The 15,716-nt window shown below is 50.9% G+C and overlaps 1 protein-coding gene across 2 annotated transcripts in view; it reads left to right on the forward strand.

The window, feature by feature from the left end:
- FGF13 (fibroblast growth factor 13) overlaps positions 1-15,716 on the forward strand; it is a 152,439-nt gene that overhangs the window by 19,543 nt on the left and 117,180 nt on the right. The gene's annotated exons all lie outside the window — the stretch shown is intronic.

The raw sequence follows: 15,716 nt of genomic DNA on the forward strand, positions 1-15,716 counted from the left end.
AGCACAGGGATGGAGCCCAGCAGGCAGCTCTGTGGGGCTGTTCTGACACAGCTGCAGGTGACACTGAGATGAGTGCGTGGGAAGGGAAACACAGCTTTGCTCTGGTCAGTGCTTTGCTGGGAAGCATTAAAGCTCAGGGTGCTGTGCATGCCTGACTGTGCAGTGGCAGCGTGTTTGAAGCTGCTGTCTAGGACATTCAAACCATTTCCAGGATGTTTCCACAGTAAAAGAAGAAAAGCAGGGACAAAGCTGTTGCAGATGTTCCCCAGTGGCAGCCCTGGAGCAGTAACTCTTTTAGTGTTACTGCTTTGACTCCTGGTCCAAGCCAAGGAGTTTGTGCTTGGTGATGGATATCTGCAGTCGTTCTCCAAAGTGCAAAAATATCCACACAGTTAAATTATTTGGATTTATCTAAGCAATATGAAGTACAGGAGAAATGATGCAGATATTTGGGAGCAGCCCTCTGCTCTCATAGCTGAGATTGTCCCTTGTTAGCGTGCACTGCTGATGCAGTTCAGCCTAGCAGCAGTTCCTGGCAGATGCAAGGTGAAGTCTGAGTCCTCAGGCTTTTACTTTCCTCCTTACAGCACATTATACTCAACCCTGCATCTGTGGAAAATGTGACATCCCAGTTTGGTTTCCCAGGGACAGTGCTCTGCATGATTACATGGTCTGTCAGATATTTTCATGTACTGAGCAAAGTCAGTGGGACTTCAAAAACGTTGAGTTTCTGCAGTTTCGTGGGAAGGGCTGTGGTGTGAAGGGAAGGGCCCCAAGCCACCTCACACCTCCTCTCTTACATTCAGGGAACTGGCCAGGTGCTGCTGTGATTGCATTGAGTCAGAGCCATGTCAGCCAGGCAGAAACTGGGGAAAAGTGGGAAATATTTGGGCTGGAATGTGCACAGACATTGCTGGGGGGAAAAGTGCCCAGTCAAGAAAAATGCAACCACCATTCCTCCTGCTGCAGAGCAGCGTGTTTGTTACTGTGCTGTAAGCACTGTTAATCTAGATAAAGGCTCTAATCCTCCCAAAGCCACTGCAAAGCTGCTCTCAGACTTTAATGGGCTAGAACTCTTTTCCTCACTAGTTCAGAGTTGCTTTCCTTGGAGCCACGTGCGTGTGAGGAGGGGATGGAGCATGTTCTGAACTGGAGAGAAATGCACAAACACTTGTGTGAGAGGGAGCAGCGATCCCACCTGTGCCCCTGCACAGGGATGTTTAGCCCTTGCTTTGCCTGGATCCAGCTGAGGAGAGGTTTGAGTGGGGCTGTTTCCAGGAGCTGGACGCTGAGCCCAGCTTTGTGCTGGCCCAGTCTGGTGTTCCTGGGGAAGGGCAGAACTGTCTGTGCCAGCTCAGGGATGGGCACTTCAGAGTCGGAGCTCTTTGTGCCAAAAGGAGTTTGTGCAGGCCATTGTTTTGCTTTAAAAACCAAGCATCTAACCCTTCAGTAGCTGCAGAGAGGCTGCATAAATCACATTTGATGGTGTTGGGCCTGTCTGTACTGATACAGATATTTCAGGCCTGGAAGGATTTCTCAAGGGCAAAATATTTTATTGTGCTCTGAGCCCATCCTTCCCTTCCCTTTGAAAGGGACCTGCTGAAAACAGAGTTCTGTGTGTGCAATCAGCAAGTGCCTGTGTCTGCTGAGGGTCAGAGCATCAGAGCATCCCTGCATGCTGCCCCTGCTCTGGCTGGGGTGCAGCCAGGCTCTCAGCAGATGGAGAGCTGAGAGATTGCCAGGGTGTGCCATGCTTGCCACAGTCTGGGGAGATGCTGGTGTGTGGAAGGAGCAGGGGGATCATCAGCTCTGGTTTTGGTGGTTGTTCATTCCCCTGGGCAGTGCAGGGTTTCTCTGCTGGGAATTTGGGGCTTGGGCTGGAGCTGGCCCAGGTTTGGGGGTTGGTGGCCCAGGTTTGGCACAGGGGGCTGGTGGCCCAGGTGGGGCTGGTGGCCCAGGTGGGGCTGGTGGCCCAGGCTGGGGGAGTGGTGGCCCAGGTTTGGCACAGGGGGCTGGTGGCCCAGGTGGGGCTGGTGGCCCAGGCTGGGGGAGTGGTGGCCCAGCTGCAGCCCCTGGGCTGTCCTGTCCTGCCCAGGGACTGCTCCTTCCCAGACTGAGCACTCCCTGCTCCAAAGTGAGTCAAGGCTTGGACTTGAAGGGATGATGTGAGCTCAGAGCAAGGAGCAGCCCCTTAATTGACTGATTCGCTTTGTTTAATTTGTGATTTAGTGAGAATGCTGAAGTGATGACTCAGGGAGCCTTGCTAAGATGTAATCTGGAAATATCATATATATGATGAGTAGTCCCTTCTAATACAGTCTGATCTGAATATTAGATTTATTTCATAATTGATTTCCGCTGCAGGAAGAGCTGCTTGTGTCCAAAGCAGTTCAGTTAGAAAGGAAAAAAAAGGAAAAAAGCCAAAGGCAGGCTGAGGCTGTGGGCTGATGAGCTGGACACAGCTGGGCAGTGTGGGGTGTGTGCTCAGGGAGGAGGCTGGCATGGCTGAGCAGGAAATCCTGGGATGATTCTCTGTGGGGTGTCAGGGAGCCCCTGGGGAAGCACTGCAGCTCCTGCACTCAGAATGGCTCCCACCACCCCACACTTCCCAAATTTGGAGAGGTTTTTTGTGTGTTTGGAACCTGCCATGAAGAGAATTTCTGTTGAGAAGAACAGGATGCAAAGATAAAAAACCAAACCCCAAAGCACCGATCAGTGCCCCAAACACCTGCCCTGGCACTCCTGCTTGCTCAGGTGTGTGCAGGGACAGGGCTGGGATGGGGAAACCTGTGAATGGACACAAATGATGCCCAAAAACAGTTTTAGTGGGGAGAGCAGGGACACAGGGGAGCAGGGGTACAGGGGAATGGGGGACACAGGGGAATGGGGACAGAGAGAAATGGGGACACAGGGGAACAGGGGACACAGGGGAACAGGGACACAGAGGGATGGGGACACAGAGAAATAGGGGAACAGGGGTACAGAGGATTGGGGACACAGGGGATTGGGGACACAGGGCAATGGGGACACAGGGGAATGGGGACACAGAGGGATGGGGACAGAGAAGAACAGGGGTACAGGGGAATGGGGACAGAGAGGAGCAGGGGACACAGGGGAGCAGGGGAACAGGGACACAGGAATGGGGACACAGGGGATTGGGGACACAGGGGATTGGGGACACACAGGGATGGGGACACAGGGGAACAGGGACACGGGAATGGGGCTGTTCCTCTGCAGGTCTCACCTTCTGCACAAGAAGCACACTAACCCTGGTGCCAGGATCCCAACCACAGCAGGAATCCTGCTTGGAGCCTGGCAGCCTAGAACTGTCTGTTTTCTGTTTTTTCTGAGCAAGAGAAACTGAGTTTAGTGAAATTAATAACAGCATATGAGACAACAAGGCACCAGGATGAAGTGCAGTTAGCAATAATAATGATGTACAGACACTTCTGCTTGTGTTTCTTGACCATGATCTGTAATGACTGGCTTGTTCCTTTGTTCTCTTATTACCTGCCATGTTTGCAAATGTCCTTTTCAGAACTTACTGCAGAAAGTCTTTTATTTTAGTCCCATTTTTCCTTAACATTGGAAAAATAATCTTTTTAAATACTCCATGGGAATATGTGCTTGCTGAGATAAGTGAATTAGAAATTGAAAAATGGTCACATATATTTTTGATTCTCATTGTGTGCATTCAAAATTAGACTCAATTTCACGATATTTTGCAGTTTCAGAAAAAGTAATTGCTGCTAGTGCATGTTTCCAATGCAAGTCTCAGTTGTTCTGTATTTTTGCCAGGCTATTGCTGTTTAAAAAATAATGGGAACATCTAATGTTGGAGGCAGGAGTGGAGATGAAGGGTGATATTTCCTCCTGAGTATTTTTTGGACGTGCTTAATGAGGTAATGCAGAATGCCTTTATTCTGCTGTTTTCCCTGTTCAGTGTTATTTGGGAGATCTGCATGTGAGTGTGTGATGTATAATACATAAAAACATGGTGAGAGGAGATCAGTGCCCCCAGTCTGTGCCCAAGGCATCACTCTCTGTGCTATCTGAGATCCAGCAAATTGATTCCTGTGCCATTCAGCCTGTTTGGCTTCTCTGGCTGCATCAGAAACCCACTGGAGTTAATAGAGAGGCTCCTATTGATTTTGGCAGGGTTTGGATCTCATCCCAATTCAGTTTTTCTTCCCTGTTACCTTTCCCCCTCCTCTTCCTGGTCCCTGGTGTGGGAGGCACTGGGAGGTTCTGCAGAGGGGAGGGAGCTGCCCTGACCCAGCAGGGCTGGCATGGACCCTCATGGAGGAAGCCAAGAGAGGCTGAGATGGATTTGCCTCATTTGCTCATTTCTGTCTCCTAGCCTGGCATGGCTGAGGCTGTTGGGGCATCATTGGAGACTCAGAGGATTTTAAACTGGGCTCAGGGCTTTGGGGGAGGTGCTGGTGTGGGGGCAGCCCATACCCACAGCTCCCACACAGCAGAGGGGTTGGATTTGCTTGGATGGATTGTTTATAACCTGAGGCTCACAGACAGAGCCAGCTGTTCTGGCTGCTCACTGCTGCAGCCAGAATTGGTCCTGTGGTGGCTGGGGTGGGTTAGAACTTTGTTCACTTGAGGAAACACAGATGGTGCACCTGGACTTAGTGTGGATAACAGCTGGTCCTTACCTGAGGAAAGCAGAAGGGCCTTTTGGGCGATGGGGAGAGCAGTTTGTGTCAAAGACACTGTTTTGTAATGCAGCAGATGCTAAAAATAAACCCTGAGATTTACTTTATTCCATGATAGTGAGTTCAGCTAATTAGAGCTGATTTCTTAAAAGCTTTTTCATTTATGAAAGCCTTGATGACTCTGCTTTTGGTGGGTTCTTGCCTCGTGAGTGATTTCATTCATTTAGGTGTCAATCCTTCAAGCTTCCACCTGGCAGGTTCCTGTGTGTTTGAGGCCAAACTCCTTGGCTTTTACCTTCTGTGTGGAAATGGTTTCAGGGTGACTGATGGTGTGGTCAGGGTGACTGCAGTCCAGGCACTGAGCTGAGTTTGGCAGCCCTGGCTGCTCTCAGGGAATATTGAGGATGTGCTGCCAGATGCCACAGCAGAGGAGAAATGCTAAAACATGCCTTGAGAAACCACAAAGCCATGACATTAACTGAGGGCTGCAAGATAAACAGCCTTGCCTGCAGTTCATAAAAGAGAGAGCTTCACTTCCCTGCACTGGCCAGCTGGTGATTGTCTGTCAGACCTTGGGTGTGAAATCAGCACCTTGTGATGGCACAGGCATGCAGCCCGTTCCTGGCCTCAGGGACATCCTGGCCCTGAGCTCAGGACAGCCCTGGACCAGGTTTTATGGATGCAGAAGGTAGGAGATGGGCCCTGCCTGAAAGGTGCATTTCAGTGGGCAGGGCAGGAGGAAAGATGGGCTGGGCTGGGGAGGAGATGGGGGAAGGTGAGAGTGCTGTAGCTGGTGACGGTGTCAGAGGCTGTAAAATGTGCAGCTGCTGAGGAGATGATGGACTGGGCACTGCCAGGGGATCAGTTCTGCATCCCTGTGCTCACAGTGCTCCCCTGGCACCTGCTGCTGGTTAGAGCAGGCTGGAGTGACCCTCTGCCCTCCCAGGACAGGGCTGGAGTGTCCCTGGCACTTCAAACAAGAAACTAATGAGAAAATACTTTGCTACAAGAATTATCTTTGTAACTCTGATTAGTGATTTTCTTCATTTTGTTCCACTGGGAGATCATTAAACTCAGCGTGCTTATGTAACAGGCAGTCACATATATGTGATTTTAATCTCCTTTCACTTTCATAAGCCTTTAAAGTGTTTAAAGGAGCAAAACATCTCTTGTGGGGAGTTTTTTTTCCTCAAAGACAGCTCAGCATCCAGCCTGCAGAGAGGAGAATCTGAGTCTGTCTGGGCTGTGGATACACAGCTCTGATGAAGGACAAGGAAGGGCTGGGATGGGCAGGCACAGCTGGGATGGGCAGACAGAGAGGAGGAGATGGGTGCAGGTAGATGAGGAAGAAGGGCAGAGGAGGATGAGGAGGGCAGAGATGGAAAGGCAGAGATGTGGAGTTGTGGCACTTAAAAACAGGGTTTGGTGCTGGGCTTGGTGGTTTGGCTTCATGGCAGCACTTGGTGATCTGGAAGGTTTTTTCCAACCTAAACAACCTCAGGACTCTGAAAATCAGTGTTTGAGTAATGGCACCTCCTTGTCTCTGCCCAAAGCAGAATCAGCTCTCTCATGTGAGCTGCTGGAGCAGCTTTTGTCTGAGGGCATAAGGGAAACGTTTGCTTTATTTGTTTATTAGTTTATAACCATACAAGCAGGATAAAGACAGAGGGAGCAGACAGCTCCTGGCAGGCTGGGCTCTCCTTTTCGGAAGTGCAGTGATGCTCAGGCAGGATGGAGGTGTGCTCACTGGGAGCACTCAGGCACTGAAAAGCCACTTCAGCTCTGAATTAGGTTTAAAAAGCTTCATGAGATGCACTGGGCCCCGTGCAGACACGTGGATGAATATTAAAGCAATCTATCCTGTTTTCTCAGCTTATTCTGGAAATGAAATGTGCTTAATAATGAATTGTCCAAATGCCCAGGCAAGCAGTCACACAGAACCAAAAGTATTTTATTTGTCTGTGGCTGTAAATTTTTAATGAAAGCTCGACTGTGTCTCCTGTGTGGAGCACACTGCCTGAGGACTTGCATTGGAGTGATATTTCTCACCAAGTTTCATACTTCTGTGGAGGAGAATGCCATGAATACCTGATGATTAAGTCACTTTGTATCTTGCCATACAAGACTGTAAGAGTATAAATTATTCAGGTTTAGTGGGTGTTGAGACTTCTGCATGGGCTGTGCTCTGAATATAGAAACTGGGAGGCTTATTCAGCAAAGAGCAGGTTTGGAGCAACTGTTGGCAGCTTGGAGAAATCTTGTTTTTAAAGAGGAGAGGCTGTGACTAGTAAAAAAAAAAAGAAGTTGAATGAGCACGTGGTGTTTAACAACGGTGTTTTCTTTGTGCAGCACCTGACTGCCCGTGCCAAAAGCCTGGTGGTGACTGGGGTTTTGGGTTACTGGAGGGAGCCAGTAACTCAGCTGGAGTTCTGGGGGTCTGCAGCACATCTGGAGGGTGGCTGAGGCTTACACTGCCCTGGGTCAGGAGCACAGCTGGAGCAGGGAAGGATGGGCAGCTGAGGGTTTCTAGCACATCTGGAGGGTGGCTGAGCCTCCCATGGCCCTGGGTCAGTCTGGAGCACAGCTGGAGAATAGAGGAATGGGCAGCTGAGGGCTTCTGCACATCTGGAGGGTGGCTGAGCCCTGGGTCAGCCTGGAGCACAGCTGGAGCACAGCTGGAGCACAGCTGGAGAATAGAGGAATGGGCAGCTGAGGGCTTCTGCACATCTGGAGGGTGGCTGAGCCCTGGGTCAGTCTGGAGCACAGCTGGAGCACAGCTGGAGCACAGCTGGAGCAGGCAGGGGCGGGCAGCCCTGCACAGGGGCTCTGCTGGGTTGGTGTCTGCAGCCTGTGCAGGCACAGCAGCTCCTCTCTGCCCTTGGATCTCTGCTGGGAGTTTGGGACCTGCTGACTGATGGGTTTCACTTGCACACCCCTGGTGAATTGATCCCACCCCTCCAGGGCCGGGATCCCTCCCTGGATCCCTCCCAGCTCAGAGCTGGTTTCACTGCTGGCACAGGAGTATTTGGAGTATTCTCCACCAAGGCTTTGCCTGCTGCTCACTGCACAAGGGGTTCTGTCCTCCTGGTATCTCTCCCAGTGAACATCTCAATGAGTAGAAGTGTAATTTGGCAGACATCTGCCAGCTCCCAGAAAGGATCTGTTTGCAGGGAAGGAGAAGTTATTTGTTGACATGGTAATTTTGCAGTGTAATCTGTACTGCAGCTATCACACATAAAGGCAGAGGATGTGTGGATTGCTGTGGGAAATGCACTTGAAATCAGTTATTTGACATTGAAAACTAAATTAGTGTCTGGTTTTTACAGAGTCTGGAGACTGCAGTGAAGCAACAGGAGACTCACAAGGAGGGATCTGGCTCTGGTTCTCACTCCTGCTCTGGCTGGGAAAACAGGGACAAATTTTCCTGGGTGGTTGTGCCTGGTGGTATTTAATGGGAAAATTAATTTTTCCTGTCTCTGCCTCTTTCACTTTTCAAATACTTTCACTTTTCTGCTCCTTGCCATGCCCAGGTGCAGCTGGCACAGCTCACCTGGGCTGTGTGAGGTCCCAGTGAGATTTTGTCCTGTACTCGTGGCAGGAGGTTTGCAGAGGACACAAAATGGGAAAAGCTTTCCCAGGACTGAGAGTTTCTCCCCTCTGGAGCTCTGTAGATGGATCCTGGCTGGTTTATTCCCCATTTCCCCTCTCCCAAGGCCTGGGGCAGCCCAGCACAGGGCCAAGGGTCACAGTGACCTCTGCCAGGATTCTGCAGAATGTTTCCCACAGCTGAGTTAATGAAAAGATCAGAATTCTGGGAGTGTGGTAATTCGGGTGCCACCATGTCTGTAAACATCTGTTAATTACAGAATGCAGATCACAGCTGGCTTAATTGAATTACCCAGTAATGAAGACACACATCCTCTGTTTCAGGTAAACATGGGTGAAGAAACAGTTTCAGAGAGATGCTGTGAGTGATCCAATTAAAACTGATAATTTATTTGTAGGTCTGATTAAGGGATGTGTAAAATTCTTTGAGATTCTGAGATGTTTCTGCTTTGGCAGCAGGAGCAGTTTGGTTTTATAATGAAGCTTCTCTCTCCTCTTTGTGGGCCTTTATTCAGAGATGAGATGAAAACTGATCAAATAATTGCATGCTTGATAAAAGTAGGTTTTATTTCTCCACTGAGAAAATAAACTGCTTGAGGGGAAAAGTGTACAACATTTAAAGTTATTAATTTAATTGAATTTGCATGGTGAATTCTTGTGCTGTGTATTGCTCATGACAAGATGTTTTCAAACATTCAGTAAGTAAAACTTGAAGTGAATTGGCCATTTTCAGTAAGTTTTTATTCTGTAACTGAATCAGCCTCATTCTGGATGTCTCTCTATATATTCTGTCAATATTGCAATATATTTATATGGGTTTTTTCCTTTGCTGGTATTTGTTTATGGTGGAATTCTCCACGTGCTTTGCTGCAAATTATTTTAAAAGACAGAGGAGGTAAAGACTAGAAAATCTTAAAATTTTGCCTAGAGGAACTACCTGCTTTGAATTACTTAGGAAATGTTTGGGGTTTTTTATAAAATTGTGGAATTGCTGAGCATAACAACAGGAAAAGACATCTGATCATTTTTGTCAAAAAGCAGTTTAAATTACGCTATTTCTACAAATTTGGAAGAAAATGGAAAGCAGTGTGCAGCCAGACCTGGTGAGGCTTTGGCTGGCAGGGCTCTGGAGGAGCCTGAGCTCAGCTTTGGGGGCTCCTGTCAGGGCTGTGCTTGGTGCAGCTCAGGGAGATCTGTGCTGTGCTCACTCCCTGCCTGCAGCCTGGTTTGCAGACTGGCAAGAATGAAGTGTTTGAACTCTTCCCCTGCTCTCAGAGCTCTCTGCACCTCTTTGCCTGGCATTGTTTCCCACAGGTTATTTCAGTCCTGAGGAGCCCAGAGCAGATGCTGGCAAGGAGAATATTCTGCCCTGTCAAGTATCATCACCTTATTTTGGAATCAGCGAGTCACCTCCAGGAGGAGGCTAAAATTAATCCCAGCACTATTTCACCCATGTCTTCATCTGAAACTCAAAGCCAATGCAGATTGCAGAGGGGAGGTCACATGGAGAATCAGATGATTGCAAGCTGCTCAGGATGCAGCAGAGTGCAGGATGGATGCAGAGAGCAGCTCTGTGCAGCTCAGGGTTTACTGATGTCTGCAGGAGCTGGGCTGTGTGTGCATGCAGCTGGGATGGGATGGATGGGTTAATGGGATGGGATAATGGGATGGGATAATGGGATGTGCAGTGCAGCAGTGCAGGGATGGGATGGGATGGGCAGCAGTGCAGGGTTGGGATGTGCAGCAGTGCAGGGATGGGATGGGATCTGCAGCAGTGCAGGGATGGGATGGGATGTGCAGGGATGGGATGTGCAGCAGTGCAGGGATGGGATGTGCAGTGCAGCAGTGCAGGGATGGGATGGGCAGCAGTGCAGGGATGGGATGTGCAGTGCAGCAGTGCAGGGATGGGATGTGCAGCAGTGCAGGGATGGGATGTGCAGTGCAGCAGTGCAGGGATGGGATGGGATGTGCAGCAATGCAGGGATGGGATGGGCAGCAGTGCAGGGATGGGATGGGCAGCAGTGCAGGGATGGGATGGGATGTGCAGGGATGGGATGGGATGGGCAGCAGTGCAGGGATGGGATGGGATGTGCAGGGATGGGATGGGATGGGCAGCAGTGCAGGGATGGGATGGGATGTGCAGGGATGGGATGGGATGTGCAGCAGTGCAGGGATGGGATGTGCAGCAGTGCAGGGATGGGATGTGCAGCAGTGCAGGAATGGGATGGGATGTGCAGCAGTGCAGGGATGGGATGTGCAGTGCAGCAGTGCAGGGATGGGATGTGCAGTGCAGCAGTGCAGGGATGGGATGGGCAGCAGTGCAGGGATGGGATGGGATGTGCAGCAGTGCAGGGATGGGATGGGCAGCAGTGCAGGGATGGGATGGGATGTGCAGCAGTGCAGGGATGGGATGGGCAGCAGTGCAGGGATGGGATCTGCAGCAGTGCAGGGATGGGATGTGCAGTGCAGCAGTGCAGGGATGTGCAGTGCAGCAGTGCAGGGATGGGATGGGCAGCAGGGATGGGATGTGCAGTGCAGCAGTGCAGGGATGGGATGGGATGGGCAGCAGTGCAGGGATGGGATGTGCAGTGCAGCAGTGCAGGGATGGGATGGGATGGGCAGCAGTGCAGGGATGGGATGTGCAGTGCAGCAGTGCAGGGGTGGGATCTGCACCATCCTGAGCAGGTGCTGAGGTGCTGCTGGTCCTGACTGTGCAGTGAGAGCAGGGCTGCTCCAGCCCAGAGGAGTTACCTGAGGGTTCCTGGGACCCACCTGAGATGGTTTCAGCAGCTGTGTCTGTGCCAGACTGAATCCAGGGCTTGGCTTTCAGGGCAAGGATGCAGTGTGAGGAAATGCCAGCTTTGGCAGATTCTGTCTTTGTTCCCCTGTAATGCAGGCAGAGCAGGCTGTGGCCAGGGCTGGGCTCAGCTGTGCTCCCACATCCCTGAGCATCACCCCTGGGGACAGCAGAGTTCCCATGAGCTGCTCTGAGCACCTCAGGAGGGGGAGGGCAGAGGGTTTGTGAGGTAGGGTCTGGCATGGTTGCAGGAAGAATTTTAATATGTCCAGCTTGGCTTGTGAGCAGGTCCTGTGAAGTCAACTGGAGTGTGCAGTTGCTTAAAATAACATGAGGGCAGACTTCTTTTTGTTTTGTTTTGTTTTGTTTCACATGGCTCTGCAGTGGTTATTAGTGGTTATTTTAGATGTTGTTGTTTTTATTGTGGTTTTTATTTTTTCCCTTCCTTTGAGATGAGGAAGGAAGCTGCTGTGGTTCAGGTGAATGCCTCACCTGGGTTACTTGCCCTGTGTGGAAATGCTGCTGTTGGCATGTTTCTCTTCATTTGGGATGAAGGGGAGAGCTGCAGTCCTGCCAGGTGTACCTTGAGGTAAACGTGGGTTGAACTGCCACAGCAAGGAGCAGCATGCAAGCAGATTAATAAAAACACTGAGCAGCAATGGCATCATTCATTCCTCCAGAGACCTCAGAGCACACTGCCACGGTGGTTATTTCACTGCTGCCTTATCTAACCAGGAGTGAGAGGCAGAATTGCTGTACTGACAGTTGTGGTGGGAATAGGATCTGAGACCTCCACTGCTCATCTGATTCTTTTACAGCTCCAGGAAACACTGAGGGATGAGCTGAGATCCTGGAGGAAATCCAGCATGGAATGCTCCTGTGTGTCCTAGGACAGGGCAGGACAAATGCAGGGCTCCTGACTTCTCATGGAACAGCCCACTGTGAGCAGGGCTGTGGCTCTGAAATCCAAGGAAATGTTCAAGTGTTCTGATTAGATGGTGTTTCTAAGAGCTTTCTTTGATTTCTGTTTGTGGAGCAATAGCATTTCTGTTCTCAGTAAGCTGCTGAAGCAATAAATGCAGAGGAGGGATTCAGTAACTGAGCACAGCTGAGTGCTGCAGTGCTGGGCAGAAACCACTCGTGGTCAGTGGTGGCAGGTATTGGCATTATGGAGTGGGATATTGGCATTATTGAGTGGGATATTGGCATTATTGAGTGGATATTGGCATTATGGAGTGGGATATTGGCATTATGGAGTGGGGTATTGGCATTATGGAGTGGGGTATTGGCATTATGGAGTGGGGTATTGTCATTATGGAGTGGATATTGGCATTATGGAGTGGATATTGGCATTATGGAGTGGGTATTGGCATTATGGAGTGTCTTCACTGTTTGTGGCTCCTCAGGGCTGCCTTTGCTTGGGTTCTTTGCTTGGTTCACCTTTTGCACCACTTCATCTTCCAGGGAGGTTTTTCTGTCCAGGATGATTTCTGTGACAGCAGTGCTGAGCAGTGCCATGGGTTTGGGTTTTGGTTTTGGCTTTGTTTTTGTTATTGTTTTGTTTGGGTTTTTTTCATAGGCTCAGGAAACAGCAGAAGAGGGAGGAGAGATGGGGATTTAAAATCTTTCATCTAAATTGAGCCATTGTGAATTTAGGATCTAGGGCAGAGTGTTAAGAAGAATTAATCATTAATGAACCAATAAAGAGTATTAAAAGACAAATTGGCTGAACCTTCCTGGCCTTTTTAATTTCCTTCTGTGGAAACAAAGTCTAGAGTGCCAGATGATAAATAGCTCCAGTCCAGCCATTCCTGCAGGATTAACATTGTAAAATCACAAATAAGGAAAGCATTTGCTGTTAGTGCATTAACCAAATAAAAGCCTTTCCTTTTGTTCTGGGCAGGATTTTGCTCTCAGCAGCAGCTGCAGAGCCTGTCCTGAGCTCAGTGATCCAGCCCAGCAGGTCCTTGTGCCCCTTGGTGTCTGTGCCACTTTTGTTTCCTGTTGTGTTTCCTGTGCCCTGGCTGGGAGCAGGGAGCTCTGTCCCAGCACAGGTGGAGCCCAGAGCTCTCTGAGGTTCCTCAGGTGAGAACCCACTTGGGCAGCAGGGCAGGGCTGGGTGCAGCACTCACTGCAGTGATGTGGCACAGAACCAGCAGCTCCTTGTTCCCCAGCTGTGTGCTCTCATCAGGGCTGGGAAGGATGTTCAGGGGCAAATAGGATCGAGCTTTTAGGGCAGGACTTGATCTTTTACCCTCTGAGGGTGCAGATGGGACATGGGAGATCTGCACAGGAGCAAGCTGAACTGAAGTGTTCTGCTGGATGGTGCTCATTGTTCCTGTGGAGGGAAAGGCAGCAGACACAGGCCAGTGAGCTGAAATTGCATTTCCTGTTACATTCCAAATGTGTGCCAGTCCTTCCCTGTGCAGCCTTTCACACATCCAGTGATAAACTGGGCTCCAGGCTCCCACCATGACAATGGCAGTGATGTGGAGGGAGGAATGAGTGATGGTGATGCCAGAGACTGTTACAATGCTGCTCATTCCTTGTGGGATTTATAAAGTGTAGAGATCAGGTGAGTGGCTGGTAACAGAATTCACTGCCAGGTGTGTGGGCTGAGGAGGTGCTGTGTGCATGTCTGTGGTGCTGCTATATCTGGGCTGTAAAGGGAAGGAAAAGCTCCTTCCCATGTGTCCCAGAGGCGTGGAAGGCGTTTTGCAGAGATGCTGTGGTGGCAGGCACAGACTGAAAAAAGATTCCTGCCCTCACAGTTGTGGCTGCTCCAGGGAAGCGTTGCTGGGGATTTCTGCAGAGTGTCTGCAAACCTGTGAGGCTGGAGCTGCTCTGGGACAGAGCTTGGGAAAAAAATGTGGGGAGCTGCTCTGGAACAGAGCTTGGGTAAAAAATGTGGGGAGCTGCTCTGGAACAGAACTCCTGTCAGAGATTTGGGGAGCTGCTCTGGGACAGAGCTCCTGTCAGAGATTTGGGGAGCTGCTCTGGGACAGAGCTCCTGTCAGAGATTTGGGGAGCTGCTCTGGGACAGAGCTCCTGTCAGAGATGTGGAGCTGCTCTGGGACAGAACTCACTGTCAGAGATTTGGGGAGCTGCTCTGGGACAGAGCTCCTGTCAGAGATGTGGAGCTGCTCTGGAACAGAACTGCCTGTCAGAGATTTGGGGAGCTGCTCTGGGACAGAGCTCCTGTCAGAGATGTGGAGCTGCTCTGGGACAGAGCTCCTGTCAGAGATTTGGGGAGCTGCTCTGGAACAGAGCTCACTGTCAGAGATTTGGGGAGCTGCTCTGGGACAGAACTCACTGTCAGAGATTTGGGGATCTGCTCTGGGACAGAGCTCCTGTCAGAGATTTGGGGAGCTGCTCTGGGACAGAGCTCCTGTCAGAGATTTGGGGAGCTGCTCTGGGACAGAACTCCTGTCAGAGATGTGGAGCTGCTCTGGGACAGAACTCACTGTCAGAGATTTGGGGAGCTGCTCTGGGACAGAGCTCCTGTCAGAGATGTGGAGCTGCTCTGGAACAGAACTGCCTGTCAGAGATTTGGGGAGCTGCTCTGGGACAGAGCTCCTGTCAGAGATGTGGAGCTGCTCTGGGACAGAGCTCCTGTCAGAGATTTGGGGAGCTGCTCTGGGACAGAACTCACTGTCAGAGATTTGGGGAGCTGCTCTGGGACAGAGCTCCTGTCAGAGATTTGGGGAGCTGCTCTGGGACAGAGCTCCTGTCAGAGATTTGGGGAGCTGCTCTGGGACAGAGCTCCTGTCAGAGATGTGGAGCTGCTCTGGAACAGAACTGCCTGTCAGAGATTTGGGGAGCTGCTCTGGGACAGAGCTCCTGTCAGAGATGTGGAGCTGCTCTGGGACAGAGCTCCTGTCAGAGATTTGGGGAGCTGCTCTGGGACAGAGCTCCTGTCAGAGATTTGGGGAGCTGCTCTGGGACAGAGCTCACTGTCAGAGATGTGGAGCTGCCAGGCTGAGCCCCAGCAGCAGAGCCATTCCCAGCTGCCCTGTGCTCTCAGTGCTGCTGCTGCTGAAGGGCTTCTCAGCACCCTGGGCTGTGTGGCAGGATTAATCTGGAGTTAGTTCAAGGGAGAGAAACAGGGGATTTGGAGGTCAGTGCATCTGGTTCTCTGGGTTTTCCCCAGGAGGAGGAGCAGGACAAAGCCAGCAGGAGGGTGTGAGGGCAGGGAGAGCAGGGCTGGCAGTGCCTCCTTTGAGGTGTCCAGGTGTGCAGAGACACCAGTGGATGTTCCTGTGAGCACAGCATGTGCAGGGGGTTAACACATGGACAGTGGGTGGGTTTTTTTTGATCCCTTTGTGCAGAAGCAGAATGTGCAGAAGCACCAGGGTGATTTTTGATAGCAGGGGGTTACCAGGAGAGCAGTGCAAGGCCAGGCACACCTGAGCCAAGGGGAGCTGAGCACAGGTGAGCTCAGTTTGGCTGCTGCTGCTGGTCGTGCCCACAGAGATCTGACCCGAGGGGTTTGGTGTGTGAGGGCTCTGAGGAGATGAGCTGAGCTCTGGGAGCTTTGTTCTGCTCCTTGGCTGGCAGAGCTGCCTGCTGGTGGCACAGGCTTTGGCACCTCAGTGCCCACAGCTGGCACTGAGAGATGGCACAGAAATCATCCCTTTCCCCAAAAA

The sequence above is a fragment of the Oenanthe melanoleuca genome, chromosome 4A, assembly GCF_029582105.1.
Source record: "Oenanthe melanoleuca isolate GR-GAL-2019-014 chromosome 4A, OMel1.0, whole genome shotgun sequence".
Classification (NCBI taxonomy): Eukaryota; Metazoa; Chordata; class Aves; order Passeriformes; family Muscicapidae; genus Oenanthe; species Oenanthe melanoleuca.